At 37.0% G+C, this 21,733-nt stretch overlaps 1 protein-coding gene across 3 annotated transcripts in view; it reads left to right on the top strand.

The window, feature by feature from the left end:
• LOC106073784 (muscarinic acetylcholine receptor M5-like) overlaps positions 1–21,733 on the top strand; it is a 269,944-nt gene that overhangs the window by 151,055 nt on the left and 97,156 nt on the right. The window contains exon 1 of one of the 3 annotated variants that reach the window (XM_056024543.1): positions 5,349–5,627. The exons of the other annotated variants lie outside the window; for them this stretch is intronic. The gene's annotated coding sequence lies outside the window, so the exon portion shown is untranslated. Of the gene's footprint in view, positions 1–5,348; positions 5,628–21,733 lie in introns of those variants that run through there. 3 annotated transcript variants of the gene reach the window in all.

Genomic DNA, 21,733 nt, shown 5'->3' with positions numbered 1-21,733 from the left:
TCTTTCTTTCACTGCCAGTCCTTCTTTCTCACTCTGCCAGTCCTTCTTTCTCTCACTGCCAGTCCTTCTTTCTCTCAATGCCAGTCCTTCTTTCTCTCACTGCCAGTCCATTTTTTCTCTCACTGCCAGTCCTTCTTTCTCTCCCTCCCAGTCCTTCTTTCTCTCACTGCCAGTCCTTCTTTCTCTCCCTCCCAGTCCTTCTTTCTTTCACTCACAGTCCTTCTTTCTTTCACTCCCAGTTTTTCTTTCTTTCACTCCCTGTCCTTCTTTCTTTCACTGCCAGTCCTTCTTTCTCTCACTGCCAGTCCTTCTTTCTCTCCCTCCCAGTCCTTCTTTCTTTCAATCCCAGTCCTTCTTTCTCTCCCTCCCAGTCCTTCTTTCTCTCACTGCCAGTCCTTCTTTCTCTCCCTCCCAGTCCTTCTTTCTTTCACTCACAGTCCTTCTTTCTTTCACTCCCAGTTTTTAGGAAAACCATATTTCTACCTCTTACCTAAGATTCACAAACTTAACAACCCCGGCAGACCCATTGTCTCCGCCTGTTCCTGCCCCACTGAACTTATCTCCCGCTTTCTGGACACAATCTTTCAACCTATAGTCGAAAAGTTACCTACATTCATTAAAGATACCAACCACGCCCTGTTAACACTAGCAAAAGTCATACTACAACCTGACAAAGAATACCTACTCTTCCTCCTAGATGTCAGCTCCCTTTACACTTCCATTCCACATGCTGACGGCCTTAAAGCCATCCGTTACTTTTTTGATATACCAGAAAACAAACACAAATCCATATCCACTGACATTCTAATTCGCCTCACGGAGCTTGTACTAACTCTCAACTCCTTCGAGTTTAATGGGCAATTTTTCGACCAAATCAGCGGAGTAGCTATGGGTACGGCATTCGGTCCATCTTATGCTTGCCTATTTATGGGCTTTTTAGAACTCAACATTTGTTCATCCTACACGGGCCCCATGCCCGAATTTTATAGAAGATACATTGATGATGGGCTAGGCATAACATCTCTGACAGAGAATGAACTTATCAAATTTATTGAGTTCACTAACAACTTCAATCCCGCCATTCGTTTCACTTACACCATTTCCAGAACTAGAGTGAACTTCTTAGACATAGAAATAAACGTAACCCAAAATTCTCTGTTTACATCCTGCCATTACAAAGACACTGACAGCCATAGCTATCTTCTATACTCGTCATCCCATCCACCATCCTGTAAAGATTCTATCCCCTACTCCCAACTTCTACGTATCCGCCGCCTTTGCCAAGATGACAATGACTTCACGGAAAAAGCAACTGAAATGATAGAGTTTTTCTTGCGTCGTGGCTACCCTCAAGCTATTTTAGACAAAGCCTTATCGCGAGTGGAGAATCTTAAAAGAGAACAAGCTTTCAAGAAAAAAACGATATCTAGCAATGATGAGAGGCCCAAATTGATATTAACCTACCACCCTCACAATGTGAAAGCAAAAAACATCTTTCTCAAAAACCTGAACATTCTCCAAGCCGATGAACATACTCGCGACGTCTTTTCATCCCTACCTCTTGTAGTATTCAGGCGAGACCAAAACCTACAAGACATATTAGTACACACTAAACTCCACAACATTTCAAGTGAACCTGGCACTTGGCCATGTAAGCGACGGAATTGTCAGACCTGCAAACACACACTCGCCACCCCCACCGTCACCTGTCCTAAAATGACCATCAAGATCAGTGGCAAATTTAACTGTAATAGTAGAGGAGTCATATATGCTATAATATGCTCAAGGTGTCAGATGGTTTATATTGGAAACACAGGCAGGACCTTAAAAACACGACTCCAAGAACACCTTAGAGACATCCGTAACTTTGCTACTAAGCCCGTCTCTATCCATTTTAATAGCACACATCATAGGGGTACCACCGACCTCCTCGTCACTGCCATACAACAATGCAACGACAAAAACACCCGTCTGCAGATAGAAAACAAACTTATTTACATGTCAGGCACCCTCCAACCTAACGGGATCAACAACCAGCACACTTTTATTTAATACACGATGGGCACTAACACTACGGTACCCCCTTTCCCCATTCATCTTTGCCTGACATCTCCGCCCCCTTCCGTTTTCCCGCGCTTTTACACCAGCGTAGCTCATTTCTTTTCTGCCTCGATAGAGAACAACATCGGACAGATAAGTTAACTTAAGACTATTTTGTGTTAATTGTTTTTTATTTTTTGTTTGTTTTGTAGCTGATGAAGGCCTCGTGGCCCAAACGTCCTTTGTTTTACTTGGTCCGGCAGGGTCACATATATGCATGTTTTTCGTATTCTCATTGTTAAAGTAACACTACTTGACACAAATGTAAAACCTAGAAACATGTATAGATTGATTGGTATTTTTTCTCTAATTTATTTTATGAAGCCAATAAAATGTTAGGCATGGAGTTTCAAAACAAGACTCCCGCAGGGGTGCCTAAGGGGTTGCGAGAGGATTCCCATTACATTGTACGGGCTTGTAAAAGAGCTCCCACAACCTTGTCACAATCCAGGCGCCTTTCTTCAAGTGGCTGTTACACAAATGGGGTGTCCCTCACGGTTAACCTGGTATAGAGAAGAAAAATGGCGAGAGTTTCCGGGAACGAGGCCTTCGGCCGCGTCTCTAGTCCACGAGTCCGGAGTGACCGTGTCACTGGAAATGAACGAGTCAAAATAAACACGATTAAAACCCCGAGTAAGATCCCCCCCCCCCCAAGCCATACAGAACATCAGGTCGGTGAGAGGGAGCTCTTGTTCACTTTTCAAGTTTTGCTGGCCTATAGTTTCAAGAGCCGAAGGCAGTCTACCTGACATGGAGTTTCAAAGTAATCTTTGCATGCTTGAATGGTGAACTCATCTAAAAACCGCTTCGTCCGAAATATATAAACTAAGTATTGTTATGATTATGACTACATAAGTTGGAAGAGACAAAGAGAGCTGGTCGCGGTGCAAGCCAAGCAGAGAGGTCACCGCGGTAGACGGCGAAGAGAGATGACCCAGATTTTAAATCACATCTTGTGTCAGGGAAACAAGTGTATACGGCTAGACGGAATCATCTGGAAAACATTGGAGAAATATAAAAGTAAACAAACGTCATTTAGAACTATTTAGAAAAGGATCGACAGGCTAAGATTTAAGAAGCTTGAAGAGAAAACTAGCAATGACGTAAACATTCCTTAAATGGGGCTATACGTATCTACGTAAATGGGGCTAGACGTAGGTATTCAGGTCGTTGTTTCGAGATTGTTCTTTGATAACTATTTTATCATCGGTATCTTCAGTGGTCTTTATTTATTCAATGTAATAGTATATACCATTTAAGATATTGTTCTACTCTACAAGTAAAGTTTCCCATTCAGACCTTGCGATCTATATGGCATCTGTTTCTTTAGCCTATCGGTTAACGAGCATGGTGTCATGTGGCCCGGACAACAACCAACTGCCTTTACTTTCCCCAACTAAAGTCAGGTACCCATTAGAGTTGGGAGGACTCAACGGCACCCTAAAAATCCCGAAATTCAAAATCCCAGTCTTTCCCGAGATTCCAGCCCAGGACCCCAGGTTTGGAAGCCAAGTGCTTAATCACTCAGGCACCTCGCCCCTTTATCAAGAAGAGGATTGGACAGACAAACTGACAGACAAAACGCACATAAAATGCTGATTTTATCCTGATATATATTTATTTATTTATTTATTTATTTATTTATATATATGTCCAACATCTTTAAATAAAAATACTATAAGAACTCAGTTTCCTCCATATCTATGTACCCTCGTTAGCTATCTCTCTCGTGTTAATAAAGACATTTATAGTCTAACTATATAATAGGCCGTGTGACGTCATGTATTTTTTTCTTTTACGTCACATGGAATTAATTCTTTAAATAAAATGTTTATAAGAACTCGGTGCACTATAGGTCACTCTTTGTTTCCTAGGTGTGTTCATGTAGTGCAGTGTTTCCCAAACTTTTGACCGATGTGTACCCCTTTTAGAGTTTTTGTAATGCTGAGTACCCCTCGCCCCCCTCCCATACTTTTTTCGTTCCGCCTCTCAAAACGCTTGAATTTTTTTATTTTTATCTGATAGGCACGACCAGCTTTGTAATGCTACCCCTCCAAAACAATTTTTTTTTTGCCAGAGAACTTGATTACAAATATCAATTATTTCTACACACACACTGTGACATACTGGTCACTGAATGTAAGACATATTTTGTATGTTAACTAGGTAAGTCACTGAATGTAAGACATGTTTTGTATGTTAACTAGGTAAGACACTGAATGTAAGACATGTTTTGTATGTTAACTAGGTAAGACACTGAATGTAAGACATGTTTTGTATGTTAACTGGGTCACTGAATGTAAGACATGTTTTGTATGTTAACTGGGTCACTGAATGTAAGACATGTTTTGTATGTTAACTGGGTCACTGAATGTAAGACATGTTTTGTATGTTAACTGGGTCACTGAATGTAAGACATGTTTTGTATGTTAACTGGGTCACTGAATGTAAGACATGTTTTGTATGTTAACTGTGTCACTGAATGTAAGACATGTTTTGTATGTTAACTGGGTCTACGTGCACGTGTAGATTAATATCAATAGCTTGCCGGTGTGTCTACTTCAAGTGTGTAGAACTGTGTCTAGTCTAGTGACAAACTATACGTAAATGATGGAAATTATATATGACTTCAGCATCACTATGTTCAACTAAATACAGATATAGCCCCCTAGAAATAAGAAGTAAACTATCTTCAACTCTGAAGGAACATCCGAAACATGTAAAACATTTTACTAACAAAGTACAGATAGAGTCCCCTAGAAATAAGATATGAACTTCAGCATCACTATGTTCAACTAAGTTCAGATAGAGTCCCCTAGAAATATACTTCCGTACCCTGCAAGGACGTATTAACAACAACCAATACATTGCAGTTCTCCTCTTGCTCTATGCATGGTTTATGCTAAGTGACTAGCAAGTCATAATATGTCACATGAGTTTCTAATGATATGTGACATACGCCCTCTCCTTCAGAAAAAGATTTAGCAAATATCTTTTACTATATACTATATATACCTACTGGCATTCTATGAACATGACCAAGCCAGCCAACGCGTCTGCTGCTGATAACACAGCAGATGTCCTGGTACCCTGCTAGCACTTCCTCATTATTTATTTTATCTTGCCACCTTATTTTCAAGATCCGCCTTAGCAAATGAGATGCAAGACATTCAGCTTTTTTTTCCTGCCATGAGTAGGTTGACCTTGTTTCACTTCCGTATAGCAAAGTGCTCATCACACACGTCCGGTAGAGTAAAGCTTTAGAATTGTTAGTCAGCAATATGTTGTCCCACACTCTTTTCTGCAGCCGTGACATGGTGCCCATTGCTTTGGCTATCCTGTTTGTTAATGTCTTTATCCAGTAGAACATCGTTGGATATGATGGAGCCAAGATAGCAAAAAGTGTTTATGGTGATACCTCGTCTATTCCAAACATTTTTAGACAGTCTGCCATAGGAACACTGGCTCTAGCGATACGCAGGTCGATTTCATTATAGATCTTTCCGTTTCTGGACAGTGCTGCCAAGGTAAGTGAATCTGTCCACTGCCAGTTATTTCCTGTCCATTTATCTTAATGCTTTGACTAGAGCAGTTTTTTGTGTTCATAGTGAGGCCAAAGTCACTGACGATTCTTTGCAGATCATTTTAGAGCAGGCATTTAGGGTACAATCGTCAGCAAATAGCAGGTCTCTGAGTACTGCTGATTTTATTTTTGATTTTGCTTTGCGCCGCCTCCGGTTGAATAGGCCACCATTAAATCTTTATCCCGTTGTTTTCTCTATTTGTGAATGCATCTGTCAGCATAGCGGAGAGAATGATACTGAGCAGTGTGGGTGCTAGAACACAGCCTTGTTTTACCCCGTTTGATACTTCGAAGGGCTCTGATGGTTCTCCACTTTCCTGGACACGAGCCTTCATGCCATCATGAAATAGTCTCACCATGGATAAGAATGTTTGTTGGCATCCATACTTTGACATGATCTTCCAGAGTCCTTCTCTGCTAAGTGTCGAATGCTTTTGTTTGATCACAGCTCACGTCTTTTAGGTAAAACTTTTGGCCTATTACTAGCTTGTAGGATCTTAATTGCAGTGTAACTTCTCAAATAGTTACGTCTAGACATTTAATGTTACAATTAGTATATTAACTATGGCTTTAGTACGGAACATCAAATAATGGAAAATTTCTACATTATGGGTAAAACATGCACTTTGTAACAATGTAAAATGGAGACTGAGACTGAAAAACATTGCATTAATTGGAAGCGTGGTCGAGAGGCTAAGTGCGCTTGAACTTGGCTTGGCTTGGCTACCTAGAAGGGGGCTCGAGGTTCGACACCCGACTCGGGCAGAGTTGTGTTTACAGAGCGCCTAAAGGCAGCACGGAAAACCAACTCCTAGATACCCCCTCCCCCCTCCCCCCCCCCCCACCGGTCCACAAATGAGATTGGACCAAAAGCGCTCTGAGCATGCTATAAGCATGAAAGTAGCGCTATATAAAAGCTATAATAATAATTATTAAAATTGATTCTTGTGTTGTCAGGTCAAAGAAATAATTGTGCAAAATTTCAGCTTGATCCGAGATTGGGTGTCGCAGAAATAACGTGTACAAACCTTTTTACCATACAGACAGACAGAGTGAGTTAAATAAGAAATCAGCAAGAACATTTTCATGTCATGGAATGATCTGAATATCAAATGTGTATTCTGACAAGAATATTTATCATCTATTTATTCTATCATTTTCAATTGTCTTATTTTTGAAGATAACAATGGTTTGTGATCAGATTTAATGACAAAAAATCTTCTTAATAGGAAGTTCTTTAATTTTACTAGAGACCAAACTATTGCTAACATTTCTTTTTTTAGAGGCCCCGTAAGGGGAAAAGCCGCTATTAGGTTTATGCAAAGTGTCCGTCTGTCCGTCTGTCACACTCAGATCTCGAAAACTAGAAGAGAAATGAAAAATATTATTTCACCATGCGATGCGGCTTGAAAAGTTTAGGTGCAACGGCTACTTTTGGTTTTCTAAAAGCAAACCGTTTAATTTATAAAATTAATTATGCAAGCTATTTTTTCATAAAAATACACCAATTCTAAAACAATTACGTAAATGTAAGGGAGGCAATGTTACAATATGCTAACAAAGATGAATAATCACTGTGTATTTTCAGTATCACTAAGTCAAATATATTTATAAAATGTACAAGAAATGTTTAAAACAAGTATAAATAATAGCTAATAGTGTTTTTTCTGTTTGTTTATAAATGCTAATAATGCAATTTGTATGTAAATATCACGCAAATTTTTTAAAATGGACTATTTATGCAGCGACTTTCGTGCAGTGGCGTAATCTCACAAACATAATGCTGTGCCAAATTAATTCCTTAAGATATTCCGAATAAGCAGATTTTATTGATTTTTTGTTTAGTGCCCCATCAGGATAAAAGCCTCTTATTTTTTGTGCATTTTGTCTGTTGGTCGGTCTGTCCGTCACGTTTAGATTAAAAATAACAACACTTAAAGCAATTGAAAATTTGATTTAATCTTTAATGTTCCTTTAGAAACATCTCTATAAATTTAACTATCTATAATAGATTGTTCCGGATTGTTTTGTGAAAACAAATCAATGTCAACAAATGTCTTTTGCTCTTCTAATTTATATTATATTTAATTTCCATGCTTAAAGGTTGCAAAACACTTAATCAATCATATGTTGTTCCGGTTTTTTTTATGTAAATAGCATATAAATGCTAAATGAAAATCTCCATACGGGCTTATATTTCATTAACTATAAAGTTGTTGCTGAAATTATTATATAAAAATAAATTATGTGACATGATTGTTTACAATCACATACCTGACTTACATTACACTTATATTCTTGGACAATACGTTACTAAAGTTTAATTATCGATATCAAATCGTTCCGTATTTTAAACATAAAACAAATGTATGTCAAATGACTTTTTTCCCCAAAAGTATCGACAATAGGTTGTTCAGGATTTTAAAATAAGAAAGTAATTTACTAGAAACGATTATTGAAAATCACTTTTAGGTTTGTTAGACTTATTTTACATTTAGTTTTCTTGCTGAAACATAGAAAAGGTTTTTTTAATCGGTAAAGAATGTTCCGTATTTAGTTTTAAAAAAGAAATCAACCTACATAACATTAATAATCTTACAAATCGTCGCCAAAATTGTTCCGAATTTTATTAGAAAAATCCACTAACGCCAAATAATTGTTTGAAATCCCTCTTCTAACAAATAAAACAAATAATCTTCTTCTCATTTACAAAATTGGTTGTTCCGGATTTTTATGAAAAACATTTTAACTCTATTTATTTTAAATCTTATACTACAATTAATTTTCTTAATTAAACGTTTCAAAATCTAATTTTATCTTAATATTATGTTCTGGATTTGTAAGAAAAACAACTTCTTAACACCAAAGTATGGTATAAAAATCTCTCCATAAGGCTATGGCAATAATAGAATATGCATCCTCTGTTTGGGACCCCTCAACTCAAGAAAACATTAAAAAACTGGAACAGACACAAAATAGAGCAGTGAGATTCATTACAAACGAATATTCACATTTGACTAGAGTAACACCTTTAGTAAAATCACTAAATTTAGAAAGCCTTCAGAACAGAAGACTCAAAAGTAAACTAGCAATTATACATAAAACACTGAACCATAATCTTCTAATTCAAAAACACAATTTAATAAATACTCAGAAAGACACAAAGATAAAGGCACATTCCTCGTTCATATGCTAGGACAAATTTGTACAAATGCTCCTTTTTCCCTAGTGCTATTAGAGCATGGAATGGGTTGTCTGAGCTAGCCAGGAAAATCATTGACTTGGCAGAATTTAAGTCATTGGTTATATATGCATGACTGAATGCGTGACCAGACCGGCCCATTTGGTGCTGGCCCATGGACATTTGCCCGTTTGCACATATAGCCAGTCCGCCCCTGACCCAGATTAATAGTACTTTATTAACATCGTTTTAAGTAGCATCATATATTTGATCTATTGTAGGCTCTAAAATTAATTGTAAAAAAGAAAATAAATAAATACGTGTTCGGGCATTTATATGCTGTCAATTTTATATTTAAGTTGTCTGCATTAAAAAAAATTCTTTGGTCGTGACCAGACCGGCCCATTTGGTGCTGGCCCATATTTAAAATATATTTTAATCTAAGCTTTAGCCTCTTAGTAGGCCTAAATATTCTAATTCAAATAGATTTTAGACCTTATTAACTGTCTTAACTTAGCCTGTAGTACTACAAGATCTACTACTCTAGATATAGAATAAATATCTACCTCTGTCTATATATAGATTATCTATCAGATAGAGAGAGAAAGAGAAAAAGAGACACTTTAGGACTCTAGATCTACTCTAGATTATTTTTTAAGTATAATCTAGATCTAGATAATAATCTAAAATCTAGATTCAGCCGAAATCTACTAGTTACTGGATCTCGTGTAGATTTAGATGTAAATCTGATCTAGAATAGATTTAAATGTATAGATAGATCTAGATCAAGATTTAAATCAAGACTACGACTTGAATCTAGATCTAGACCTGAAGATCAAATAGGCAAAATATATGTATCTACATTCAAGACAAAGTTTTCAAATAAGTCCGTACTAGAATTTAGACATATTATAAAATCCTTGTCCTTATTAAAATCTATTCTTTTCTTATGAATCAATGTGTTAGAGACGTGTCGGAAAAATGTTTTGACATGATTATAAAGGACCTTTGTCATTGAATAAACGAAGCATTAGCGCTTAACCAAATGTGGGCCACAATAGGACGAAATGTAAACAATAAAGACATTTTGTAATCAATATTTTCTTTTTGCATTAAAAAAAATAATGACGATTTATTTTGTCGGAATTAGGACTTCGCGGAACAAAATAAAAGTGCCAATGAGGAAGGCCGTAGCATGTGAGTTTTAATTATTTTTTTTATGTTTCAGCAGGACGGTTCCGCTTAATGCGGAACGGTAAGCTCATCTGCAAGTAGCATATAAAACAGCATCAGATCAAGTAGAAAAAAACAAAAACTTTGGAATCCCTGAGAATATATAATTATGAGTAGGATGATCAAAAATAAAATAATTTTGTGATGATCTCTTAGTCTACAAAAATATATCTACCATAACAGCTTGTCTGAAAATGGATTAATTTTTTTAGAATTTGTTTATAAAGAGCTAAAAAACATTTTTAATCAACACGGGTAAATCGCGCGCGTTCGAGTCGTAAAATGCTTCTTTCTCTCAGTAGTATTTTTATATAGTGCAGGATGCGCAGACCATTTTTGAAGTCGTTGTTCCTTTAATATAGTTCCATGGTCTAACTAGGTCGTGTGACGTAGGCTTAAGAATTTGTTCTACTCTATATTTCTTCCACTAGATCTAGACTTTTTAAACTAAATCTAGATGATTTTTAACACTTAATCTATTTTTTTTTACAATAAATCTAGATTTATATTCTAATTAAAATCATTATAGATTCTAGATCTAGAATTTCTAGGTCTAGTTAAGAATTATATTGACTAGATCAAAATCTAGAATTTCTAGGTCTAGTTAAGAATTATATTAACTAGATCAAGATCTGGAATTTCAATTTCTAGATCTAAATCTAGACTTAAGGTGTAGATTTTGATTTCCAAACGTCTAGATCAATATTGCAATGTTATAAAATACTCTAACTAATCTACTATTTTTAAATTTAATGTTGCATTTAGTCTATTGATAGATTATCTAGGCTTTTTTTTTTACATCAATCTAATCTAAATTACATCTACATTTTTTCAAATTTATATTTTAGATCTAGATCTAGTATATATAGACCTTAAGAGTGCTAAATCAGAAGTTAAGTTTAAGTAGATCTACATCCCTACAAATCAATGCTGAAAGATTATCTAAAATCGTCAGGCTATAAGTTTGTAACCAGTTTGTTATTAAGTTAAGAGCAATGCCTGGTCGTGTGGTTAGCATTCTGAACTGATTATCTCGACGTTCCAGGGTTATTTGTTTCTTTGTTTTACAAGTTTCGGATATTCCTTCAGAGGATAGTTTAATTTCTAGTCCAAACCTCCCGCAGGACGACGGGGGATGGGAACGGGCAGGGTTTGAACTAGGGACCATCCATAAATCCGAACGACAGTCTAGTAGACAAACATCACGACCAGGCAGGATTCATACACTGCTCGCTGCCATCCTCCGTGGCCCAGCGAAAAATTAATTATTTTTAACTTAGAAGAACATCCGAAACATGTAAAACATAAAAAAAAACAACACATTTTTTTTTACAACGACCAATGAATCTTTGACCATCAAAATTAAATCACGTCTTAACTATTCCCTGCGAATAGGCGGATCCTACAGGGATCCAACTCCGACGGGGGCCGCCTCTGAGTTTGTGTGATAACACAAACTATCTTTGTAATCTTGTTTATTATTGAGTATCTCTTCTCTGTTTCTGACAATGCTCTACTTATATAAATAACTGGCTTTAAACAGATCAGATTGTTGTAGTAGACAGTGTACAATGTAAAAGAAGTGTTAATATCAAGACCAGACAATTCTTGTCTCTCATTGAATTTGCGTATAGGATTGTGTCTGCAATGAACTGATCAACTACTTTTTTTTTTTTTTTATTGTTGTACTTCTTTTTAGTAAACTCTACTAGAGGTTGAATACTTTCAGCATATTTAGGTATAAATCTTCAATAAAAGTTGCATAAATATATTCAATGCTTTAATATCTTTTTGTTTTTTTGGTTCTTTAATGGTTTTAATTTTAATGATATTTGCCATAGTTGGTGTTATGTTATTGTGATTGATACAGAAGCCTAAAACTCAATTTCACATTAGCCCATGTTTAACTTTCTTGGAGCGATTCTCGTATTGTGTGTTTTCAAGTTTGCCAATATCTCTTCCAATGTTCTGTAATGTTCTTCCTATGTCGTAGTATAGATACAGATGTCATCTACATTAGTTATATCCGCCAGAAGTTTTGCCATGAATGCTTACTAAACCAAACGACGTTCCAAACAAGGATTTCTTCTAAATTAGGTAGATTATATTTGAAGGCATTGTACATTTTGGAGGCTTCATACATTCTGATTTGCCAGAAACCTTTGTTCAAATCCATAGTTGTGAATATAGAGGCCTTACTTAACATATTGAGTATACTGTCTGGTAGAGGTTTAGCGTCCACCACAATCATTTAGTTCCTTGTAATCACAACATAGTCTTACTCCTCTTTCTTTTTTTAACTATGACCATTGGTGAGGCATATGGGCTGCTGTCACATTGGTGAGGCATATGGGCTGCTGTCACATTGGTGAGGCATATGGGCTGCTGTCACATTGGTGAGGCATATGGGCTGCTGTCACATTGGTGAGGCATATGGGCTGCTGTCACATTGGTGAGGCATATGGGCTGCTGTCACACCTCTCTCTTTTCTTACTTCATACGCCTTCCCTGTAGGCTTGACTTTGTAGCTATTTCTTTGTTTCATTCTATTTTGTGTCTAATACTATCCATGGAGCCTGGTTTTTCTGTGACTACTTCAGCATATTACGTTTTATGTCTCTATCAACTTCTGTAGAGCAGTCATTTTTAGAGTTAGTTCTAATGATGTTTTAGCGTATTAAATCTATGTGGGCTATATGATTGTAAGTTATCTGAAGCACGTGCGTAGACAGTATAAGATGATAGATTTACTTTATACTTTAAATTAGGCTTAAAATTAAATGACTATTAAATTAGGTTATTTCTATCACTCTATGCGTCTTTGTAGTCACTAAAGAGTAGAATAAATCAATAGACGTTCGTGTGCACAGTGTCTTATGTAGCAGAACTAGAATAGTAGAATTGGATTGTGCAAGCTCTCTGGAATCTCTATGGAAAATAATTAGAAAATACGGCATCCCAGAAAAATTCGTCCAGATCCTACGACACCTATACAGTCAGTCTAGTTGCTGCATTAAAACAGAAGAAGGAACAACCTAGTTTTTTAGCATTGAGACAGGTGTGAGACAGGGGTGCATCTTATCTACCTTCCTCTTCCTCCTAGCCATCGACTACATAATGAGAAGAGCAATGAACCAGACTGCCTTTAATATTCCATGGCGTGAACAAAACCGAATGACGGACTTGGACTTTGCCGATGACGTTGCCCTACTCGGGACTACAAATAAAAGCATACAAGAAGTGACGGAGTGCCTAGATAGAGAGGCACCCAAAATTGGCCTCCGCATACACTTGGATAAGACTAAAATTTTGCGAGTGGGATACAAGGCAAAGGGTGCCCCCGTCAGACTTGGCGAGTTAAAGCTTGAAGAATTTGACAAGTTCATTTACCTTGGCAGCATCATAACAAATGATGAGGATGCCGATTAGGAAAGGCAGGGAGCATTTTCAAAAGGCTGCAGCCTATTTGGACAAGCCAAGCCATTGGACTCGAGACAAAAAACACCTTCTCAACACAATCGTCATCCCAACTGCAACATATGCATGTGAGACATGGAAGTCTCTGTCAAAATTGAGAAATGACTAAATGTGGCTCAACAAAAATGGCTGAGACGGAGTTTGGGAGTCAGTTACACAGATCGGGTCTCAAACAAGAAAATCCCATGCCAAACTGGGAGTCGAACACTTAGTGACAGACCGTCGCATGAGGTTTGCGGGACATGTTCTACGACAAAATGAACTACGCATACCAAGAGTTGTGATGACACGGAGTCCAATACGAGGAAAGCGCAAACAGGGACGTCCTCTTATAACTTGGCTCCACACCAGGTGGGAAGAGGCTCCAGACATTGCAGTGACAGATCTTTGTGGAGGCAGCTTACCCCCCATGCGCCGAACGGCGCGAGAGGATCTAAGTCTAAGTAAGTAAGTAAGTCTCTGGAAAGAAACCCAGCAATTAGAAGCATTACAAGAAATAAATATAATTTCAGTCTAGATTATTATACTATCAGCTTCATAAAGGAGGAATTATTTTAACTTTTTGATGTTGCACTGTTCGGCTAAGCTTTATCAACATACTAGCATTTCACACCAGCTACGCCTATTGATTTTTTCCTAGAACATTTGCTCTGTACCCCCCATCATTTTGTTTCACTACCTTGACTTGAAATGTTTTAGAACGCCTCGTTCCCCTTTATATGTATACATGATTTTTTTGTGTGTAAAGCTCACCTTTCAGACTTTGCAGATGATGTAAATCTGTTTCTGTGGCCCACTGTTAACGAGGATGTCTTGTGGTCAGCATAACAACCAATCACCAACTAATGTCAGGTACCCATTAGATCTGGGTGGACTCAGATGCGCATTAAAGATCTCGAAATTAAAAATCCTAGTCTTCACCAGTTTTCCCTGGTCGGAAGCTAAGCGCCACACAACCACCGCGTCTCCACAGGACCATGAATCCACTACCTTCTCTCCACCTTCTCTCTATCCCCTACCTTCTCTCCACCTTCTCTCTATCCCCTACCTTCTCTCCACCTTCTCTCTATCCCCTACCCTCTTTTTGTTAGTTCTATTTTTTGTTTTAATGATCATCAGGCAAGCAATGTATGGTATAATCGAAAACATTTTCAGACCATCAGGCCTAGAGGAAAATAAAGGCAGTTTCTGTAGGCCGAGTCATCATTCATCGCGGTTGACCGTCATCACTCGTCCCGGTTGACCGCTCGTCTAGCGCTAGCCTGTATAATTTGTAACAGCTGGCTACACACACACAATTAAGCCTTGAATGAGAGATTGGACATTTACAAAACCATCAGTTAGATAATAACGTAGTTAGGCATGGTTCACATTGAAACATATCTTCATAACAATCAATACAATGAATCCTAAAAATGTAACAATAATAACATGACGAAATGTTCGTCTTCTTTGGTCTTATCTCTTGAAGTGCTCTGCCAAGAATTACAAATTACTCGCGATTCTTAAAGACAAACTGCGCCCATTAAACCACTGTTACATAAGATCTGAAAGAAGTGATCGTCTCCTTTCCATTAGGACTAAAACTGAAAGATTTAAAAACTCCTTTATCCCACTTTCGGTCAGAGTGTTTCAAGATCAGCTGTCGTCATCGAGAAGTACATAGAAGTCAAATTCATAAAGCGCTGGTTGTGAATGTGTATGTGTTTTCGTGTGTGAATGTTGTTAGAATTTTTTATCAAAATTTGTTTTTGTACAGTAGTTTCGCTGAGCTTGTCAATTGTAGTCAAACTGAATTTCCATTAGATTGGATCAATAAAAATTATCTTATATTATCTTATCTTATCATCATATCGTCAGTTGTCCTAATAATACAATAATATCGGCAACGTGTCTTTTCTTTTCGAATGGCGGAATGTTAGAGTTCTTGATAGTTTGTAGTTCAAAGCTTTTGATATTCATGTTGAACATTTAAAAAAAAAAAACATAAAACATACCTTTGACCTCCCTGAGTAAATCACGTCGGGTGTGATTCCACACAATTTTTTTCAAACCTAACCTACATAACATATTGTTCTAACCTTGCCATGCACACCGCCATCCAAGCTAGTGCAGAAGGTGCGCACTATTAGAGACCAGACTGAAAACGATGTTTACATTAGAGAGAAGCAAGGAAGTTCCGCCCAAGTCTAGAACTTATGAAGAGGTTGCGCTCATAGCAGACATTGTTATTATGTGTTTGTGATGTCCCATGAATAAACATCGATGTCGTTGAGTTTCTTCCCTTAAGTTACTACAATATAATATGCATGATATAAATGATGTTAAAATTATAATGTAAAATTTTGTAGATGGGAATGCAATAATTTTCAGATTAATTTTCTATTTTGCAAAATAGATCAAGAAAGATAAAAATGTACAATTTAAAATCACAAGATGATTAAAATCATCAAATTTGAAATATTTAGATCTAGGATTGTCGAAACGGCGACATATGGAAAATAAAATAAAAAGCTTTATATCATAGACCCTGGAATTCGCTGATGACATAGCCCTATTATCACACAGACTACAGGATATGCAAGAAAAGGTCACAGCTTTAAGCGAAGTAGGAAAAAGAGTAGGCCTCAAAATAAACCACCAAAAAACTAAAGTACTTAAAGTAAACAATAAACAAAGTGGAGACATAGTATTGGATTCTCAGACAATAGACCAAGTAGAAAATTTTATATACCTTGGGAGTGTAGTCAGTATATCAGGTGGAACAGATGAAGACATTAAACGCCGTATAAATCTAGCACGTCAGACATTTACACAGCTAAAACCAACCTGGAAATCTCCTTACATCTCAAACAAGACTAAACTAAGAATCTTTAATTCTAATGTCAAGGCTGTCCTACTGTATGGTTCTGAAACATGGAGAACAACTGAAGCCACAACAAAAAAAATACAGACCTTCATCAACAGATGCCTGAGAAATATCCTAAAAATACACTGGTATGACAAAGTAGAAAACACCAAACTGTGGGAGATGAGTGGACAGAAAAATATAGAAGTGCAGATCTTAGAGAGGAAGTGGAGATGGATTGGTCACACCCTTAGAAAAGATACCAGCAACAGAGCTAGGCAGGCCATAGAGTGGAACCCCCAGGGAAAAAGACGCAGAGGAAGACCAAAAAGAACATGGCGACGCAGTGTACTTGAAGAAGCAGAGAAGACCGGGAAGAGCTGGGACACCATCAAAAAGCTAGCAAGAGACCGTGGAAAGTGGCGTGTTTATGTCGAGGCCCTATGTTCCATGAGGAACTCAAAGGAATGATGATGATGATGATATCATAGACTAGCGTTAATATATAGATCTGTTATTAATAGCCTCTTCTATTTAACTTCAGCAAATAGGGATTGTATTATTTCTAAACTTTGAAAACTAAAGATCATAACTTTTCTGAGACAGAAAAGCGATTTCCAAGTTTTATATTTCTTTTACAGCTTGAGAAAGAGTTACTGGTAAGCTAAGATAAAATATAGCTAGTTAACAAAGTTGAGCAAATATCCTCTACCACATTAAGGGGCTGTCCATTTACGCTGATCTTTGGGGCTGCGTATGTTTTCTTGGGTGACTTATTGAACATGATTTCTGTTTTCCCGAGGTTTATAGATAAAAGAGGCGGCAGCGTACGCAAATTCGTTGACCGCAATCTGGAGATCCTGTTCATTGTGATCTAGCAGGGCACAATCATCGCTTAAGAGAAGTTCTGTTATGACCATTTCTTTTGGTTTTGTATGGGACAGTAGAAGTCGAAAATTAAACATATTGCCGTCTGAGCGAAACCAGACGTAGATGCCTTCGTGCAATTGATGCCTCATTTGACCCAACATTACGCCAAAGAAGATAGCGAATATAGTAGGAGCAAGTACACAGCCCTGCTTCACGCCATTTTCTTTTGGAAAGTGATCAGAAAGGGCACCATTGTGTCTGATCTGGCCTCTTAGTCCCACGTGAAACTGCTTGAGAATAGATAGGAACATAGATGAGCATCCCAGCCTGGCCAAAATCCTCCACAAACTATCGCGACTGACCGTGTCGAAAGCCTTGGTGAGGTCCACAAAGGCAGCGTATAGGTTTAAGTTAATTAATTAATTAATTTATTTTTAGTCTAACTAGTAATGGAACTTTTTTTTCTTTGTCGTTATATGGAGTTCTTTAAATGAAATGCTAAAATAACTCGGTGCACCAATGTCTATGAACCCTCGACTTATTGCTCCTATTGATAAAGACATTTTAGTCTAACAAGGCCGTTTGACGTAGTGGATTTTTTTCCTTTGACGTCATATGGAAAGAATTCTTCAAATGAAATACTAAAACAACTCGGTCTATTACTTTTTTTTTTAAACCTCGTCATCTGACTGTATTAAAAAAAAAATTATATCTAGATTTAGATCTAGATTTTTAAAACTAGATCTAGAGTTTTTTACACTACATCTAGATTTTTTAAACTAGAGCTAGATTTATATTTAATTAAAATCATTGTAGATTATAGATCAAAATTTTCTAGGTCTAGTTTAGAATGATATAGACTAAATCAAGATCTAGACTTAAAGTGTAGATTTTGATTTCCAAACGTCTAGATCAATATTGCAACTAATATACTATTTTTAAATTTAATGTTGCATTCAGTCTATTGATAGATTATCTAGGCTTTTTTTACATCAATCTAATCTAAATTACATCTACATTTTTTCAAATTTATATTTTAGATCTAGACCTAGTATATATGGATCTTAAGAGTGCTAAATCAGAAGTTTAGTTTAGGTAGATCTACATTCTCACTCTAGTTCCATTTAAATGATAATGCCAATAGCTCTGTTGGTAACTGTGCTGAGACAAGCACGATGCCTGTTCTTTTCTCCTTTTTTTTTCTCAATAACAAATCAATGCCAAAAGATTATCTTAAGTCGTTCTTCTGACATATTGTACATATCCGGTAGATGTAATGCCGTAATGTGTAATATATATTTTTTTTCAATTATAAATCAATGCCAAAATTGTATCTAAAATCGCTCGTCTGACATATTGTTCATATTCGGTAGAAGTAATGCTTTTCGTTTGTTATTAAGTTAACAGCAATGCCTAGTTGTGCGATTGGAGTGCTGGACAGATTATCTCGACAGTCCCGTGTTCATATCCTGCTCGCTGCCAACCCTCGTCGTCCAGCGGGATGTTTGGACAAGGAAGTAAATTATCTTTAATTTTTAAGGAACATCCGAAACATGTAAAACAGAAAAAAAAATTGACAACGGCAAATGAATCCTTGAAACATTATTGCTTTTGACAATAAAAAAATCACGTCTTGATTATTCCTTGCGAATAGGCCGATCCGACAGGGATTCGACGGGGGCCGCCTCTGAGTTTACTATCTTTGTAATCTTGTTTATTGTAGATTTAACATTCATGTAGATCTAAATCTAGTTATTATCTCATTGTACAGAATTTACATTTTAAATCGTATTCAATTTTTTCCCACACACGCATTATTGTTTGATTTTATTTTGTTTGTATAAAATTTGTACACATTCATTCACGCAGCCATTTCCCATTTTAGGGGAAAAGAAAGAAATATCCTTTAAAAAATATGGAAATATTTTCAGTGTTTTTAAACATTGTATTTATGCTTTATATATAGACTGCGGCCTTTTGCGTTTTTTAGTGACCCCCGAAGGGGAAATAGCCGCTATTAGTTTTGTGTGGTGAATCTGTCCGTCCGTCCGTCCCGTTTAGATCTCGTAAACTTGAAAAAAATATTGAAAATCAGACTTCATGATATTTTAGACCTTTTAAACTTCTGATCCAACGCCTATTTTTATATTTTCTGAAAGCGAACAATTTAATTTTTAAAATCAACTATGCAAGCATTTTCATAAAAATACAACATTTTTACAACTATTCACTATTAATAGTAAAAAAAACAACAAAAAAAAAACACGGGAGACAGTTTAAAAAGGGAGATGACCATCATGCATGTTTTCCAATGACTTAAATTCTGCCAAGTCATTAGTTTTCCTGGCTGACTCAAATAACCAATTCAATGCTCTAATAGCACAAGGAAAGAAGGAGCATTTGTTAACATTTGTTCTAGAATATGGAACAAGGAATGTGACTTTACATTTGTGTTTTTCTGACAATTTTATTAGGTTTTGTTTTTGTATTTGAAGATATAGTGTTTTATAGTAATTCCTAATTACTTTTAAGTCTTCTATCCTAAAGGTTTCTAAATGTAGTGATTTTACAAAAGGTGTCTAATCAAATAAGAATATTCGTTTGTTATGAATCTCGCTGCTCTATTTTGTGTCTGTTACAGTTTATTCACTTTCTTTGAGTTGAGGGTTCCCAAACAGATGATGCATATATTCTACTATTCGCATACTATGAATAACAGCACAATAAATCACTTTTTTTAAAAAAAAGCAAAACAAAACAAAGTCGATTAAAACTATTTTGTCATCTCAAAAAATTGAGAAACTATTTTAAGCTTACTTTATTTATGTATCATCATTTGTAACTGTAAGTGTTTTTATATAGCTAATATCAACTCACCCTATCTTAATGTTTTCGTGAGTTGATTGCTGAAAATGTGTTGGCTCTTCCTGACATAAATAGGCCTACTGCCAGTGGAAGTGTAGTTTCAAAGTACATTGACAATCAGTGAGCGAAGGCTTAGGATAAAATAGTGATACTTCTCAAATACAACATGCAGCCCTGATTGATAAACTGACAGAAGACTAATTAGCTACTTTATACCAATAGTCATCCCTTTTACTACTTCGATGCTATGTGTACTTTGACTGCAGCAATTAGAATATTTCGGGTTTGCTATAGCTAGTTTACTGTATTTTCAACACATTTATGTAAATGGTTTTAGATTTTGTAAAAAAAAGTTTATTTCAAAATCGCATTACTAAATTAATTAATCTCTGTCATACCAACTACCTACATTTACAAAAAAATGTTTACTTTTTTATGAAAGAAAACTTTTTACTATACATATTGTAATAACTTAAGTGAGGCAACTCAACGAGGACATAGACGTTTATTTACATAAAGACATGAGTACAGCATCTCCATATTGGCTCTCTCCTTGGGCGGAAATCGTTAGTCTCTTATGTCAACATCCGACTTGTCTAGTCACAGACAGTGCGCACCCTCTTTCTGCACTATCCTGAATGGCGGTGCGCATGGCAAAGTCATAACATTGCCCCGTCTTAGCACTTTTCGTCCCGAAAAGAAACACTGCAGCTGAGGTTTGACAGTTCAGTTGGAGGTCGATCAGTGGGAACCACAGACGGTAGGGTGTCTGTTGCCCACAAAGCCATCTGCACAGTTTTCCGTGGCCGTCGCTTTCTCTTCTTCCAGTTGGCCAGTCTATGCTTGAGACGATATCGTGGTCGCTGCTTCGACTTAATGACGGTAGTCTCTGATGCCAGCCACTTAACACAAATGGAGGTTGTGGCGATCACTGTAGATTCCAGGGTTGTTGTTCCAAGACGCTGAGTCAGCGGACCTTTTCCATGGATGTCTCTTGACACAGTTGTAGGCCCACTGGTAGCCATGGTTTCAGGCACATAGTCTTTCTCAGCCTCATCTGTAAGGTATGCCCATGAAGCATCCTTGTAATGTTCATCCACCGCTACATCAGATGTCGCTGGAATTAATTCACAACCGTTCAAGTCACTCTCACTGATGTGGGCAGAAGTACACATTTCTGTCAAGTTCAGATCTTGTAGCTGGGTTTCTTGGCATGGGCACTGTTCCCGCAGGACGCCGCATATACAGTTCAAGTCAATCGCCTGGATGCAGTTGCCAAGTATGGAGTTCTCTCTTATGCCGCTGCCAAAGTCAAATTCGTTGTTTCTGTCTCGGCCATGGTTGGGGCCCGTATTCGCAATTTCACTCGACGACATCAGAGGCAAGGAATCAGAAACGGTCTTGAGGCTTTCATGGTTTGAGTTCTCATCAAAGGTACTGACAGATAAACAGAGGTCTTTAAGGTCCACAGCAGAAAGCTTGGACGCAGACCCAACGTTGTCTTGATCTGTCCGGCTCACCGAGATACTGGTAACAGGTGCAACAGGAACAAACACTTCAGGCACATAACAGACTT

The sequence above is a fragment of the Biomphalaria glabrata genome, chromosome 3, assembly GCF_947242115.1.
Source record: "Biomphalaria glabrata chromosome 3, xgBioGlab47.1, whole genome shotgun sequence".
NCBI lineage: Eukaryota > Metazoa > Mollusca > Gastropoda > Planorbidae > Biomphalaria > Biomphalaria glabrata.
This window is presented reverse-complemented; position numbering and strand designations above follow the sequence as displayed.